A 17,967-nucleotide genomic window follows, 5' to 3' on the forward strand; every position below is an offset into this window, starting at 1 on the left:
TTGATCTTGGTCGAACCCAACTGTAAAAGAATTACGGTTGGTTTATTTAAGGGAAACCAAATCGGGAATGATTCTGAAACCTAATTTTTTTCTACTGATATCAGTCAATTTAACCATTTCAAACGTAACTGTTTTGTTGGTTTCCATCACTTATATCAATTTGCTTCTTCCGCATATTTAATAGAGATTTCAATCGACGATTATAAGTTTTTCGAATCGCCGATTGATTGAAGACGATGAAATGATTTCAATTGAAAAAAGAGAGGAAGGATTTAAGGTTATTGAAGGAGATGAAGTTTATAAGAATACAGTCGAACCTCGATAAATGAATGCTTTCGGGACCAAGAAAAAATATTCGTTTAGCGAGGTTATTTATTTATCGATAAATGAATATTTTATTCATTTATCGATAAACGAATATTTATTCATTTAGACAATATTTTCTTAATTAAGAAGTTAAATTGTATAGGAGAAAATGTACAAGTATACCAAAAAATGGTCAATTAGAAGAAGAAATCCAAGGATCAACTGGTGTCATTTCTAATTTATGTTATAGAAGTGTGATGGACGTCAAACATCTTTTGGACTATCCTAACGAGAATGATGCAGTTATTGAGTCTCCAACAGGCAAAGAAATTATTGAGTCAGTAATGCATAATGAGAATGATCCTGAACCAGATGATAGTAGCGTCGTACCAAATGTGTCATTTAAAGATGCTTTTCAAGCGATTGTCACTTTAAAAAATTATTTTTACAACACGAGCAAAGTATTCCAGAAATTGTGCAAGCATTGCATAAAATTAAGGATATGATGCATTTTGGTTTGGGTGGAAGAAAAACATAATTAACCATAGATGATTTTTTTTTGAGTTCATTCCTACATATATTTTTATGTAAAATTATCTGAGTATGAATTTTAGTTTATTTTTATATATTTTTTTGTATATATAATTCAGTGATTATTCGTTTATATTTATATAGGGCCTTTAATGATCCAATTTTTTTTATTCATTAATGCATTAAGCGAGGTTATTCATTTATCACCTTGGCCTAAGACGAGACCGGATAAAATTATTCATTTGGAGAGGTTATTCATTTATCGAACATTTGTTTATGAGGTTCGACTGTAAGAGGATTTGAACTAGAATTAGGTTTGATTTTAGTTTTTAGTTTTTTATTTTGGATGGAGGATAATTTAGACATTTAATATTACAGTAAGACACCCTATAACCAACTTTAAAATTTATGTGAAGCTCTTCTATTGGAATGTGAAGACCCTATTAGGTTTCTTGTGTAGTGTATTTATGATACTTACCATTACTTTAAATTAGATGTTGCATTTGTTTTTGTATATGATTTTGCACGCATAGCCCCTTGCCCACCTCCATTAGCTATGGATAATTTTTTCAAAAGAGTTCCCCCTTTGTTAAGAAAAAAGAAAAAACTATTCCCTTAGTCTTTTTTTTATCTATCCGTTTTGACGAAGTCAAAATATTAAGGAGATACGAGGAAAAGTTATGATTACCCTCATTGAATGATAGGTTATACTAAAATTAGAACTAACATGTGTAATATATAAGGAAAATATATATCGGGTAATTCTATTATTTTTGATTAGGATAAAAACAAATATCTTCCCGCTAAGTTAATGACTTTATTAGGGATTTAATATTTATAGTCGTAAATATTTTTATTGAAAAAAGGAGTGAAAATGAATAGAAAATATACTATATAAATTTGTTTCTTTATGACTAGAATTACAGTTTAAGATTTTGGATTTGGTTTATATTAAAAATAATTTTATGATTTTTTTCTTCATCTAACTCCTTTAAAATCCAAAGTCATGCGAGGCTATGCATCGCGCGGTGGGAATACCTCCCACCTCCTTCGATGGTGACACTCACCCACTCATAAAATTGCTCCGTTTCACTTTTCCTCAAAGGAGAGAAAAACAAGATTTTTACTAAATTTACACGGGAGAATAAAAAAAATAACAAATTTATAGGGGAGAATAAAATAAAATCCTGGAGAAATCCGGGAACATAAATAATAAAAAAAAAAATTTGTGAGAGGGAAAAAAAATCCCTAAAACCTAAACCTTCTTATTATCTCGCATCGGTATCATTAATCTTAATATCTCGCATCTTTGATCTTAAGAGAAAGGGGTGTTCGTATTTACTCTCTAATCTCATACCCTGCATCCTTGATCTTCATGTTTGTTTTTTGATATGTCCACATACAATTCTTTTTTATGTTTTATATAGGTGCCAAATCATTATTGTTCTACTAATTTTATTGTTGCTGGTGAACTTATTGTAATGGTTATGATATATGCAGTAGGTTTGGATGTACGGTGATGTCACCAGTGTGTTTAGGATTAAATATGAAATGTTAACTCTATGCGCAGTCTTTGTTTCCAGGGAATGCAAACTTATTGATGGGAGCATAAATTCAGAGATATGCCAATGTTCAATTAATACGAAGTTTCCGCTTTTCACTATGCAGGCAGAGTTGGCCAATTATGTGCAACACCAGGAACAACAACAACAACATTCACCATTACGTTTCAGGCCAATATCAAAACTTAAAGGTCATCTTTTCATTTTTTTCGATAGGGTTCGATTTTTTAACTTGGGTGTTTTGGGTGCCAGGATGGTCAATCCATGTTAGATAAATTTTGTGGGGCGATTCTATGAACAATAGTTGGTCACTTATAAATTCTTCTAATACACAACTTACGGTTTTGGTAATCCTATAATTTTTTGATATACTTTTCTACGGTGTCACTGTTAATTTTTTTTATTTAGCATTGGTTGATACGAGTCCACAACAAGAACTTGCTGCAATATTTAAGAAGATTAGAGACAAGCAGACCTGACTTAAGGAATACCGAATTACTCAATTGTACCACCACAGTAGTTACACTAGGTCATCACTATTGGACAGCTGACTTAAGCTTTTTATCTTTTTGACCATTAGATTTGCTGCCGCTTAATTTTCACTTTTTGAGACCAAGCCAAGTTGGTATATTTTACCAGCTTCAGAAAGCGATCAAGGAATTCCAAACATATATAAGAGAGGTTAGCTCAGGTATGCATAATTTTTTTGTGGTGATCTTTGTTTTCTGGAATTTCAAATATGGATGTATTGATCATTAATTTTTGTCCTAATAATCTTGCAGATGGAAAAGAATGCTGTTGGTGGAAGAACCCTTTAAAATCCTTCAAAACTTAAAGGTCATTTTTTTATTGTTTTGGGTAGGGTTCAATTTTTGAACTTGGGTGTTTTGGGTGCCAGGATGGTCAATCCCTGTTAGATAAATTTTGTGGGGCGATTCTAAGAACAATAATCGGTCACCTAAAAGTTCTTCTGATACACAACTTACGATTTTGGTAATCCTATAATTTTTTTATATACTTTTGTACGGTGTCACTGTTAATTTTTGTTATTTAGCATTGGTTGATATGAGTCCACAACAAGAACTTGCTGCAATATTTAAGAAGATTAGAGACAAGCAGACCTGACTTAAGGAATACCGAATTACTCAACTGTACAACCACAGTATTTACACTAGGTCATCACTATTGGACTGCTGACTTAAGCTTTTTATCTTTTTGACCATTAGATTTGCTGCCGCTTAATTTTCACTTTTTGAGACCAGGCCAAGTTGGTATATGAAAAAGCGCGGGTCTAACAACACCACCCAATATTTCGCTTAACAATCTGTATGGACAAACTCCAATATACTTTTTATGAGAATAAACTAGACATTTAGACTCAATCAATAAAAAGATATATCAAAGAGTTTATATCTCAATCTCTCAATTTGATCTTTACTAAAGCAAATGGAAATTTGCGAGTCTTTATCAAAGAGAGATAACTTGGACGGTATCAAAGACCAATGTCCAAGGATCAATCAATATCAATCAACAACCAAAGATTGGATTTCCAATTGATGATCTTAACGCACAACCTGTATTATTTCAATTATATAAAAAATATAATGCGGAAAAGAAATAACACAGACACCAGAAGTTTTGTTAACGAGGAAACCGCAAATGCAGAAAATCCCCGGGACCTAGTCCAGATTGAATACACACTGTATTAAGCCACTACAAACACTATCCTACTACAAGCTAACTTCGGACTGGACCATAGTTGAACCCCAATCAGTCTCCTACTAATTCAAGGTACAGTTGTACTCCTACGCCTCTGATCCCAACAAGATACTACACACTTGATTCCCTTAGCTGATCTCACCCAAAACTAAGAGTTGCTGCAACCCAAAATCGCAGACTTGATAATAAACAAATCTGTCTCACACAGAAAAGTCTATCAAAGGATAAATCTATCTCCCACAGAAAAAGCCTAGGTTTTTGTTCCGTCTTAAGATATAAAATCAAGGTGAACATGAACCAATTGATAATCCGGTCTTATATTCCCGAAGAACAGCCTAGATTAATCAATCACCTCTCAACAATCCTTCTTGATTACACAAGCGGTTTGTCGAGGAATCACAAACAGTGAGATGAAGATGTTTGTGACTTCTTTATCTTGCCTATCGGAGAACTCTCAGGATCTCAAGATAATCAATAGATTGTACTCGTACGATAGATGATGCAAGATCAGATCACACAACTACGATAAAAGTAGTATCGGTTTGGCTTCACAATCCCAATGAAGCCTTGAAATCGTTAACCTGGTTTTAGAGAAGAAAACCAAAGGTTAAAGGAGAATCGACTCTAACGAGCGAACTAGTATCACACAGACGTGTGGGGATTAGTTTTGCACAATTCTAGATGTCTCCTTTATATAGCCTTCAAATCAGGGTTTTGCCTTAGTTACAAAGCAATCCATATTCACCGTTAGAGGAAAACCTGATTTAGATTCAAGATAATATTTCTCAACCGTTAGATCGAAAACTTATCTTGTCACACACACTTGGGTAGACGTTTACTGGGTTTGTGAAAACCATGCCCAAACGTGTACGTGTATGTTGGTTCAACATAGTAACCCAAAAGGTTAACCATATGAGTATTTCATATTAACCTAGTTCTTCTTCACCATAACTAGTTCAATTGACTCAAATGAACTATTTAGAGATTTGTTCAATTGCTATGAGAGCTTATGTAACTACACAAGACACAATTGAAACGAAGATGATTCGATTCGATGAATCGTCTCATGAACTTTATAGCCACGGTTTGCATAAAGCATTCCTTAGTAATTTAAGTTTCATGTTCAGAGCACATCTTTAGATCATAACCACTTAAACTCACAAACAAGTTCGCGGACTTACGGCAACCGGCAGAGTTTTCCAAACTCAACAGAAAATCTCGGCAAAGAGACTTCCGCCAGTTCGTGGACTAGAACTTCACGAACGAATTTGGAATCCCAGCAGAAATTCTCGGTACAAGAACTTCCGACAGTTCGCGGACTGAGTTCGCAAACTGGGTTCGCGGACTTAGCAAAGCCAATTCCTCAGGTTTCTCTCAATCAACAAAGTTCGAAAACTTCGGATTAAGGAATACATGGTTATGTAATCTAAACTCTCATTCCAATCATTGAGACATTCTCAGAGGACGTTATATAGCCGTTATTCACAGACCATTTCATGTTTGAGCAATTCTCAAAGTAATTGAAACTTTTCATGACTTTTGTCACTAGGTGAAGATAAATTTGATCAAAGCGAAACGCTTTGCCAACACACGATTTCGAGAAAAAGATAAATGATGAATACTCAGCTCGAAATGTAAAATGTGTATGATCCAGTCTATAAAGCATACGACTTTTTGTCTCATAAGAAGTAGGAGATACAATAAATAGACTTTTGAGTGATAGATAAGTTCAAGTTTCCACATACCTTTTTGTTGATGAAGTTCCATGGTTCCTTGAGTAGATCTTCGTCGTTGTATGATGAATCGCCATGAAGTCCTTGAGCTCAACTACACTTTTCTATCATAGTCCGAGACTTAGCTATAATAGACTATAAATCAAGACTCATAGTTTTGATCACTAACATTGACAAACATGCTTGATATAGTGACAAAACTATTAATACATATGGAGTACAAAAAAGATAAACTTTAGTGGCTCCTATTCCATAGTCTAATCTTCAACGTTCCTTGAAATCTTCGTCCTTCCAAGTACTCCAATGATCCCAAAGGTTGTAATTTCAGCACCACCGTTGTTGAAGATCCGTAGCTATAACAATGAGACAAATCGAGATTCTCAATCATTATTATACAGTGACATAGTATTATTATGTAACATCAAAGTCCAATTGCATCACGACTTTAACAATAATACTACGGTGATATGTATCACTCCCCCTTAGTCAATACTCCATCTCGATCATAGAAACCACTCCCCCTTACACAATGATCCAAAAACCATATGTATTTGTAGTGTGAACTACATTATTTCTCCCCCTTTTTTTCATTAAAATTGGCGAAGGTAAAAGAACGGGATCATAATGAAATTTCCACAAGAGACATTTCATAGACTAAAAGAAAAATACATACCAACTTAATTTAGATGCAATCATAAAACCGAAGCTAAATGCATTCATCAATGAGTTTTAAGATACAAGATAACCCCTATAAAATTCCACAACAGCACACCCCACAAGATATTACCATTAAGCACAAGTTCAAAAGAACTCTCCCCCAATTGATGTCATTCCCGAAAGAACAACAAGAACGACCTTAATTTCGAAAGAAAAGAAGGATTTTGAAGCACTAAAGAGATACTAAAAAGACAATAACGACAATCCTACAGAAACTGAACTGGAAAGTACCTACTGGAGTTTCAAACTCAATTGCCCCAAAGATAAGGATAAGCATAGGGGAAACAATCAATGAAATGTTTTAATGAACCAAAATAACACCAATAGACTGCCGCAAGTGTTGAAACGTTGCAGTGTCTAAGGGTTTGGTGAGAATATCAACCAATTGTTGTTCGGAAGGCACAAACTCCATACTTATGATACCATTTTCATAAAAATCACGAATAAAATGGTACCTTATGTCAATGTCTTTGTTCTTGAGTGCTCAACAGGATTCTCAGTAATTCGAATCACACTGGAGTTATCAAAAAAGATCTTCATTATTCCAGTATCAATTCCATAATCAGCAAGCATCTGTTTCATCCATAGGAGTTGAGTACAACATGATCCGGCAGCAATATATTCTGCTTCACATGTGGACAAGGATTGAGAGTTTTGCTTCTTGTTATGCCATGCTACAAGATTGAGACCTACAGAGTAGAAGCCCCCTGATGTACTTTTTCTGTCTTCTACACATCCTGCCCAATCAGCATAAAAATAAGCAGAAAGGTCAGCATTAATATCAAAAGTGTACGAGAGACCATACCCAACAATGTGATTTATATATCGTATGATTCTCTTTGCAGCTGCAAGATGAGATTCTTTTGGATCCGCCTGAAACCTGGCACAACAACCAACACTGAAAGAAATGTCAGGTCTAGTAGTTGTAAGATACAAAAGACTACCTATAATGGATCGATATAATTTTTGATCCACTTTTGCTCCTTTCCCATCCTTGTGCAATTTACCAGTAGTAGGCATAGGAGTCAACTTAGGAGACGACTTATCCAGACCAAATCTTGACACAAGATTACGTGCGTAATTCTCTTGGGATAAGTAAATACCCTCCTTATGTTGTTGAATCTGTAATCCTAAAAAGAATTTCAATTCACCAACATTTCTCATTTCAAATTCTTTAGCAAGAGAGACTTGGAAATCTTTTGCGAATTTTTTAGAAGTTGATCCATAGATGATATCATCTACATAAATTTGAGCAATGACCACATCATGGATTTCTGGAACACCGGGTAGCTTGATCGTTCCCTTTTTGCTAATGTAGCAACAACTTCCATCTCCGAATGTTACATGACCTCCTTCATAGTCAACAGACGAAACAAACCAAGTGAGATCACCTGTCATATGTCGACTGCATCCACTATCAAGAAACCATTGAAAGGGAGATGTAGATCTTAAAGCAAAGGCACCCATACTACTAGTACTTCTCAATTTAGAGTTTCCTGGTAGTGTTGTATGAATTTTTAGAGAATCATACAGTTGTTTAGCTTTCTTACAAAGATTACTTGCAACGTTAAGACTATTTTTAAAGGACATACAAGCTTGATGTATATGATCGGATGGATCACAACATGAGCCTATGCTTTAAAGATTGTATGACTGGTTCCTTGTCATATCAGTTTTCTCAACATTTTGTCGTTGATTACTATCTGATTTATGACTTTTCTTGAAAGAGGAACAACTGAGATTTTTCAACTTCTCAAGGGGAGTATTTCTAGATATCAAATCCTTAAGAATTGCAATTTCTGCAACAAGACCATAGTTGATCCGGATTTGTTCATCCAACCCTTTTTGAAGAGACACCAGTTTGTCAGACCTTTTCTAGCGGTTGTTTTTTAGACCTGGTGAAGCGTCTATTGAGAATTTATAGTCCATATAGTCAGATCGCTACAAACACAGACTTTCGAGGTCTTTAATGTGTTTGCCTGCTCTGATACCAATTGAAAAAGCGGGGGTCTAACAACACCACCAAATATTTCGCTTAGCAATCTGTATGGACAAACTCCAATATACTTTTTATGAGAATCAACTAGACAGTTAGACTCAATAAATAAAAAGATATATCAAAGGGTTTATATATCAATCTCTCGATTTGATCTTTACTCAAGCAAATGGAAATCTGCGAGTCTTTATCAAAGAGAGATAACTTGGACGGTACCAAAGACCAATGTCCAAGGATCAATCAATATCAATCAACAACCAAAGGTTGGATTTCCAATTAATGATCTTAACGCACAACCTGTATTATTTCAATTATATAAAAAATATAATGCTGAAAAGAAATAACACAGACACCAGAAGTTTTGTTAACGAGGAAACCGCAAATGCAGAAAAACCTCGGGACCTAGTCCAGATTGAATACACACTGTATTAAGCCGCTACATACACTAGCCTACTACAAGCTAACTTCGTAATGGACTATAGTTGAACCTTAATCAGTCTCCCACTAATTCTAGGTACAATTCTACTCCTACGCCTCTGATTCCAGCAGGATACTGCGCACTTGATTCCCTTAGCTGATCTCACCCATAACTAAGAGTTGCTGCAACCCAAAATCGTAGACTTGATAATAAACAAATCTGTCTCACACAGAAAAGTCTATCAAAGGATAAATCTGTCTCCCACAGAAAAACCCTAGGTTTTGTTCCGTCTTAAGATATAAAATCAAGGTGAACATGAAACAATTGATAATTTTTTTGTGGTGATCTTTGTTTTCTGGAATTTCAAATATGGATGCATTGATCATTAATGTTTGTCCTAATAATCTTGCAGATGGAAAAGAATGTTGTTGGTGGAAGAACCCTTTAAAATCCTTCAAAACTCAAAGGTTATCTTTTTATTGTTTTGGGTAGGGTTCGATTTTTGAACTTGGGTGTTTTGGGTGCCAGGATGGTCAATCCATGTTAGATAAATTCTGTGGGGCGATTCTAAGAACAACAGTCGGTCACCTACAAATTCTTCTGATACACAACTTACGGTTTTGGTAATCCTATAATTTTTTGATATACTTTTCTACGGTGTCACTGTTAATTTTTGTTATTTAGCATTGGTTGATATGAGTCCACAACAAGAACTTGCTGCAATATTTAAGAAGATTAGAGACAAGCAGACCTGACTTAAAAAATACCGAATTACTCAACTGTACCACCACAATAGTTACACTAGGTCATCACTATTGGACTGCTGACTTAAGCTTTTTTATCTTTTTGACCATTAGATTTGTTGCCGCTTAATTTTCACTTTTTGAGGTTAGGCCAAGTTGGTATATTTTCCCAACTTCAGAAAGTGATCAAGGAATTCCAAACATATATAAGAGAGGTTAGCTCAGGTATGCATAATTTTTTTTGTGGTGATCTTTGTTTTCTGGAATTTCTAATATGGATGTACTGATCATTAATGTTTGTCCTAATAATCTTACAGATGGAAAAGAATGCAGCTGGTGGAAAAACCCTTTAAAATCCTTCAAAACTTAAAGGTCATCTTTCTTATGTTTTGGGTAGGGTTCGATTTTTGAACTTGGGTGTTTTGGGTGCCAGAATGGTCAATCCATGTTAGATAAATTCTGTGCGGAGATTCTAAGAACAATAGTCGGTCACCTACAAATTCTTCTGATACACAACTTACGGTTTTGGTAATCCTATAATTTTTTGATATACTTTTCTACGGTGTCACTGTTAATTTTTGTTATTTAGCATTGGTTGATATGAGTCCACGGCAAGAACTTGCTGCAATATTTAAGAAGATTAGAGACAAGAAGACCTGGCTTAAGGAATACCGAATTACTCAACTGTACCACCACAGTAGTTACACTAGGTCATCTCTATTGGACTGCTGACTTAAGCTTTTTATCTTTTTGACCATTAGATTTGCTGCCGCTTAATTTTCACTTTTTGAGACCAGGCCAAGTTGGTATATTTCCCAATTTCAGAAAGCGATCAAGGAATTCCAAAAATATATAAGAGAGGTTAGCTCAGGTATGCATAATTTTTTTGTGGTGATCTTTGTTTTCTGGAATTTGGAATATGGATGTATTGATCATTAATGTTTGTCCTAATAATCTTGTAGATGGAAAAGAATGCTGATGGTGGAAGAACCCTTTCAAGTGTACCAATGTCAGGTGATAAAACCGAACTCTAAATATTTTGTTAAATTAAGGATTCTCTAATAAACCAAACTCTAAATATTTGTATGCTAGACTAGGTATATAGTACCTAAAAATATTTGTTTTATCTAAGTTTGGATGTGGTTTCTTATGACAAGGTGTGTTTTCTAAAAGGTTGTACACATCTTAAAATAAACAAATTTGTACCTGTTCTTCTCTTTGATCCACTTTTACTACTGTATGCATTATTGGACTATGACACATCTTAAAACAGAATACTTAAAGTAATTTTAGCTTAAATTTTGATTGCAGGTACTGGGAAAAGCTCAGAGATCTTGGCAGCTGAAGGAAATAAAAAAGAGAGTTGACCTCCTATAGTCTCCATCGGTTGCCATGGAGGTAAGGGCCGGGGTTATTTTCAGTACTGTGATTTTTTGTGTTATTGCATACAACTTATTAGGTGGAATACATCTTAAGGTTATATAGACCCATTCATTTATCTATGTACTCTTTTAGTTCTTACACCGACTCAGTTAACAAGGAAAACAAGAGCCACGACATAATAATGCAGGGTCGTAAATGATTGGTTTTCTATCGCGAAGGATTAGGTAAAATTTATCACTTTTTTACTATTGTCATTGTCTGATATACGTAAGATAATTGTGTTTTCTGAATGCAACATGCATAGTATTGTGTTGCTCAAATCATATTGGATCAGAAAGTGTATATCTTATGTATTTTAAGGAACTTACTGTGCTGCCAGGAGATGTCAGTGGGAGCAAGAGAATTCTTCCGACTTCGAGATCTGTTGTTTTAAGGTAAATGTAGTTCATAATTATAGCACAATCTTTTTTTTATTATATTATGTACATATATTTGTTGCATCTCAACAGGAGTAACAGTGCTTCCATTGAATAGCTTCCGCAACATTATGGTTGTCGTGTAAAAAAAAAAGAAAAAAACATTATGATTGTCCAATAAAAGAGCATGCATAAAGGGAGGTTTACATAATGATGTCCGATAAATTTGTATGGCTTCTGTTTTGAGTTTAACTGTAGAGACTGCTTTTGTGACACTAAAAGTATGATGCAAAGTGTTTGTAGTAGCCATGGACGGGGCGAGGCGAAACCGAGCAAAGCATGCGTTAGCCACACCAAACCAAAAATATCGGGACGGGATGAGGCGAAGCCAAGCCACGACACCAAATAAAAATGCACGACGGGCGAGGCGAAGCCACATCACACCAAAACCAAAAATATGGCTAAAACTAAAAAGATGATAGTAAATGGTTTTCGGGTCCGCCCGGTGCATAGTACTGTAAAACTAACCTTGGTGATCGAGGAGAATCCGAACAGCACTAAATCAAATCGGGACGAGGTGAGGCGAAGCCGAGCTTTACCAAATCAATAATATGAATGAAAAAGATGTCTGGGCATAGCACGGCCACAAAATCTAGTTTTATTTTATAATTATCAAAAGGTTTTGATATATTTTGATAATTTAATGAATTTTATTGTTCATAAAGGACAGATAAAAAATGACAAACCAAAATAAAATAAATGACAAATAAAAAAGGACAGAAGAAATACCTTTTCTATAAACATTTTAGTGTGATTAATCCCCGTAGCCAGCTCCGCCATGTATCATAATTACTCCGCATCGGGGATATACGACAAGGCCTTTGCCCACAACAGCTTTATCTTGCGGAAAAACTCCGCATCGGGGGTATACCACAATGCCTTTGCCCACAACAGCTTTATCTTGCGGAAAACTCTGAAAGGTTTTTGCGTAGCATGTGGCTGACAGTATGATGGACCTTGTAGTGCCACTGCCGTTCCATACGGAAAAGACTTGAGAGGAAATATATTGGAAAACACTTAGCACCGTTTCTTACTGTTTTTTTAGCTGATAATAATTTTTTCGGAAAGTAAAATTGTGCGAGAGAGACCATCCTCAAAAAATGAAGGGGATCATTGAGTTTTTGTGATCCTTGAAGCTTAAAATCATTGTCTTCAAGAAATGCGTGTAAAATCTTTGTGATGGAGTCTCCACCAAAATGAGGAAAAAAAGAGTGGGACAACTGATTACTCCATTAATTTGCTTTCAAATTCGATTTTATGATGGGATTTGAGTAAGTAAAATTTGTTTGTCTCATATACATTGGCCCTAGCTTTTTTTTTATTACAGTGATTTAGCACCTTCATCAGTTATTTATCAGTGGAGAAATTACTGTCATCTTTTGCAACTTGCATTATACATACTTTTGATAATTCTAATTACCTCTAATTCAAACGCAAATCATCATCTATTCTAGGATTCTCAACTACACTCACTGACACCACCTTCTTTAATTGAGAAAAAAATCTCCTTACACTATTGAGTATTTGAGTGTTCATATATTTATTGGGGTTTGAGGCTAGTTACCTAGCTGGGTCCCTTTCCTTAGATCTACCAAATAACTAGAGTGCATCATCAATAATCTATAAACAGAAACCTTTCAACATTAAGAATCAATTTATTTTCTATCAGGCAGATTATGGTGAAATCTAAAAGGAAAAAAAGATGACACAAATTTCATTTTGTCTACCATTTGGCCAATTTTGTTAGCGCACATATTAGAGTTAGCTAATTTTAATTACTCAGATATTTTTACACAAATTTGGTTAAAAAGACCAAAATCAACAATCCCTGGATGAAATGGACAGTTAGATTTTGATACTGCTTAAACGGACAAAAATGTAAAAATAGGAAGGATGTAACCAGTTTCATCGTGTCCATTTTCAAATATTTTTTCTTATTTTTAATTTACACAGGATGTATCCAGTTTCATCCTTGCTATTTTTTAAATTTAAGTTAGGATGAAACCAGTTTCATCCTTACTAATTTTTTTTTGGCCATTTCACCCAAACTATTTTTTACTCGTCCATTTGAACCGTGATTTAAAAATATTTGGACAAATGACCCATTTTCCGGTATTTTTACCATTCTATGGCATTATCATTTTCCAAATATGTTTACCATTCTATGGCGTTATCGTGTTCCTATCTTCCTAGTTTGGGGCGTAGGGCATTTATTTGGGGCCTATAGGCTTCTTCACCCACCTAAAGTTAGGGGATAACGGGTGCCTAAACTAGGTAAAGTACTAAATTACCCTCACTATTGAAATTTAATTCTAAGCTTTATCCTTTTAAATTTGAAACTCTTTCGACGTGAAAACATATTCAAATCATTTCCCTCACAAATTAAAATCAAAATCTAACTTCATCAATCGATTCTAACCATGATCGAATTAAAGGAAATTTCATCATCCATTTAAAAAAAAATCCATATTAAACATAGATGATTGCAACCCATTATTCTTAATTATACTTGTGATTGATTTATTCAAGATTGAAAATTACAAACAATCTTGGGTTTATGTGTTGAAGCAGAATCAGTAAACGTTCATGTCCATATTGACCGATTCCTATGATAATCGGTCGATATTCTTTTTTTAAAGCATGCATTTATTAAAATAAAATAAGGTTACAATTACACAGGGGTATTTAGTACCCATAGAGTCATGGAAAACAATTTGATTAATAAAACTTGGGATTGCCTGGTCCCAGATCTTTGTTGATAGATTTTCCACCTAACTTCCATCTGCCGCATAATTAGCTAGTCCATATGCCGCATGAGTTCCTTACCTGTAGTTGTGTTGGATAGCAGAATGAGGTATCCATCACATTCTCTCATTTATTTCATCGATGTATACCATGGTGGTACAACATGAGAGGTTATGAACCGAAGCAGATTTTCAGAGTCTGTTTCAAATAGAACTTTTGGCCATTGCCTTTCTGTTGCGGTTCTAGATGCTAGCAGCAAGGCCCAAGTTTCCACCATTAAAGAAGTCGTGATTCCTAGTGGTTGCGCAATTGCGATTATAGTTTTTTCCTCAGAGTCCATGCAAATGATTCCTGCACCTGCCATACCTGGGTGTCCTCTTGCAACCCCATCGGTGTTGATCTTTATCCAATCCATGAGAGGGATAGACCAACTGACTAACATCGTCGACGTTGTTTTGCTGCCTGCTAACCTGTTATAAGATGGTGAATCGCCCAACAATACAGGAGGTATGGCATCCATAGCCCACGAGTATTCTTGTTGCTGCTTTAAAGCTCTAGCTAAAATTTCCTTTAAAGTTGTCTGTGTTTGGTTGTATATTAGGTCATTCCTAGCAAGCTATAATGACCAGAAAAATAAATAAAATGATGTAATAGTTGATATTGGGGCCGACTCTTGTATGAGATGAGAGATGGATGTTTGAGGAGTTATGGAGATTGTAGAGTGATGGTTAGGATTTGGAATTGCTGAAAGCCGGGTGAGTAAAGTGTTCCAGGATGTGAATGCGACCGGGCAGTGAAGGAGTAAGTGAGTCGCTGATTCTATATGGAGTTATATCGGGGGCAAAGGTTGGTGTTGGTTAAGTGGATGCGGTTTAGGATAGAGAAGGTCGGCAAACCTTCGTTAATTACTTTCCACCGAGAAAAACTAAATTTTTGGTGGACATGGTAAGGTCCACATGAATTTGGTAATAGGGAGCGGGTTTTGATGCAATTGAGTTACTTCTTGTGTTATACATTTGTATCCAGGAGTTGTAGTGTATTTTCTAGATTTTGAATGCGGCCAAATAATTGTATCTTGGGGCCTATCTCGTGGTAGGTGGATGTTTATGATTCTTTGTGCTGCAAAAGGAGGTAGGTTGCTTATTTTATCATGCATCCAGTTATGAGACACGGTTCGGATGGGGCAATATTGTGTCGGGTCAAGGTTCGGGAAGAGCGGGATCCAGTTAGCCTAAATTGGGGTTTGTAGCCTATTTCCAATGCGATGAAATATGGGATGCTGGACAGTCGGCACAAGAGACGTCAGTTTCCTCCATTGAGCACTGGGAGCATATGGTATGGTGATATTGCCTTGCAGAATAGGTTGTTGCTTAAGATATTTCTCACTGCAGATACTTCCGTAGATGGTGCCACGTTGATCATGTAAGATCCATATTCTTTTCATGAGAAGTGTTTTATTATGCTCACTACTTTTTCTTATACCTAACCCTCCTTTAGATATAGGTTTGGTTAACTTATCCCAATCTATATGATGAAGTTTTTTAAGTGAAGAATCGTATCCCCTGAAAAAATCCCTTGTGATACGATCAATTTTTTTGTGAACATTGGTGGGGAAAATTTGTGTTTGCATAAGATGGTTTGATGTAGGTGTTAAGGAAGTTTTTATGAGTACTAACCATCTTGCATGAGTTATACATTTTGTCATCCATCCTTTAGATTTTCGCGCCAGCCGTTGAATCAAAGATGAGAAGATGTGTTTAGATGATCTCCCATGTTTAAATTGGACCCCAAGATATGTAGGTGGGCTTGATGTGGTTGGCATGCCAAAACATTGTTGCAGATTGTTCACTTCGTGTGGGTCTAATTTTGGATGATGAACAATTATAGATTTGGATGTGTTAATTACCTGGATCGTTGAAGAAATATAAGATTAGAATAATTTTTTAAGATGGATGTTACTCTCGGTCAAAGATTTGTAAGTGATGAGGAGGTCGTCAGCATATATTAAGTGAATAATAGAAGGAGCTTTTTGAGATATGCGGAGACCTCTTACTAGCTTCTGGTTTTGAAGATTTACAAAGTTTGTAGATAGGATTTTGCACAGATTATGAAAACATACGAAGATATAGGGTCTCCCTATATAATACCTCTTGTTGGGTTGATATATGTTAGCACATAGCTCGGTTGAACTCACCAAGCGTTGGTATGTCAAGTTTGGTTGTCATATTTTAGTGTGTCAAAACTCATCTAAAATCGCTTGATTAAATACTAGAGTCAACTTCGTTTAGGTTAGACTAGAAATTATAGGAATGTTGAGACATACAACTATTACTACGAAGACCTGAAGAATGTGAAAAAGTAGCGAACTACAACGACGACATCATCCTTCCTATTGAGGTTAGTAATATTGGCTTGATTTGTTTCATTCCTAATGTATCTTTCAAGTCATGCTATATTAAAAACATAATTTCGAAGTTGTATATACTGTGCATATTGTATAATACTCTAGTGATTTGACATGATCATAGTATTAGGGAATTAGACTATGAAGTATAACGCTTATCTTTTGAACTTCGTAGATATGACATCGTCATAATCTTGTATATATTATTATGATTATGTAAATGAGTTATGGTGAAGATTTCATCCTAGGAAACAATAATTTATATTCGTTTAAAGGAAGTACATTCATGAACTTGTTTTATGAATAGAAAGGGAAATCATTAGGCTTATTGGTCCAGCTATTCATTGCAAATTTTTGGATGAGCAATATGCGTGAGATGGTAGAACCGATCGTAATTATTTTATGTATCTTGGTATAACTAATCACAATGTCCGACTTATGATTTGGTATGACTGGTTTTTATTAATTAGTGTAACCGATCCTAAGTAATCACCATGTGATGGTATGATCGATCCTTGTAATTGATGTGACCGATCCTAGTAATTGGTGTGACTTATCAGGAGTGTTCTGTAATCGGTCCTTGTAATTGGTAACTGGTCCTGGTAACTCGTGTGACCTATCACAAGCAATACCATGAGAATATGGAACCGATCCTTGTAACTGGTGTAACCCATCCTAGTGACTGGTGTGACCGATCACAAGTATTTCCATATTGAGGTTTAACCGATCCTAGTGATTGGTAGAACCGATTGAACCCATGTATGTGATTTGGTATTTAATAAATCACATAGTTGTCTTGGAATACAAGGAAACCAATTCTAAACTTGTTTGGAAGTATCGTATGACCGATTCTAAGAATGTGAATCCATGTAAATATGAAATAAGGATTTACAGTGAAAATATGTCAACATACTTTGAACGCGTACAATAACTCTTATCATTTATTGTTAAAAAATATTCCTTAGTACTCAAGGAGATCTTGTGCCGGAATAAATTGAGAATCTTTTAATTAAGGTTTTTGGTTTCATATGCTTTAATTACCAGCAATTAAAACGCATGTCTCTAGAGAATAAAAATTAGTAATGTGCATTTACTAATTGGAGATTTTCTATTGAGAGATTTCAGAAATATTGGACAAGCATTTATTGGAATTAGGAAAACCGAATTTTTCCTTTCATTGCAAATCTTGATAATATTTTCGTTTTTGGAAATTCCTTGATGTCCAAACATCCTT

The sequence above is a fragment of the Papaver somniferum genome, chromosome 9 (genome assembly GCF_003573695.1).
Source record: "Papaver somniferum cultivar HN1 chromosome 9, ASM357369v1, whole genome shotgun sequence".
Classification (NCBI taxonomy): domain Eukaryota; kingdom Viridiplantae; phylum Streptophyta; class Magnoliopsida; order Ranunculales; family Papaveraceae; genus Papaver; species Papaver somniferum.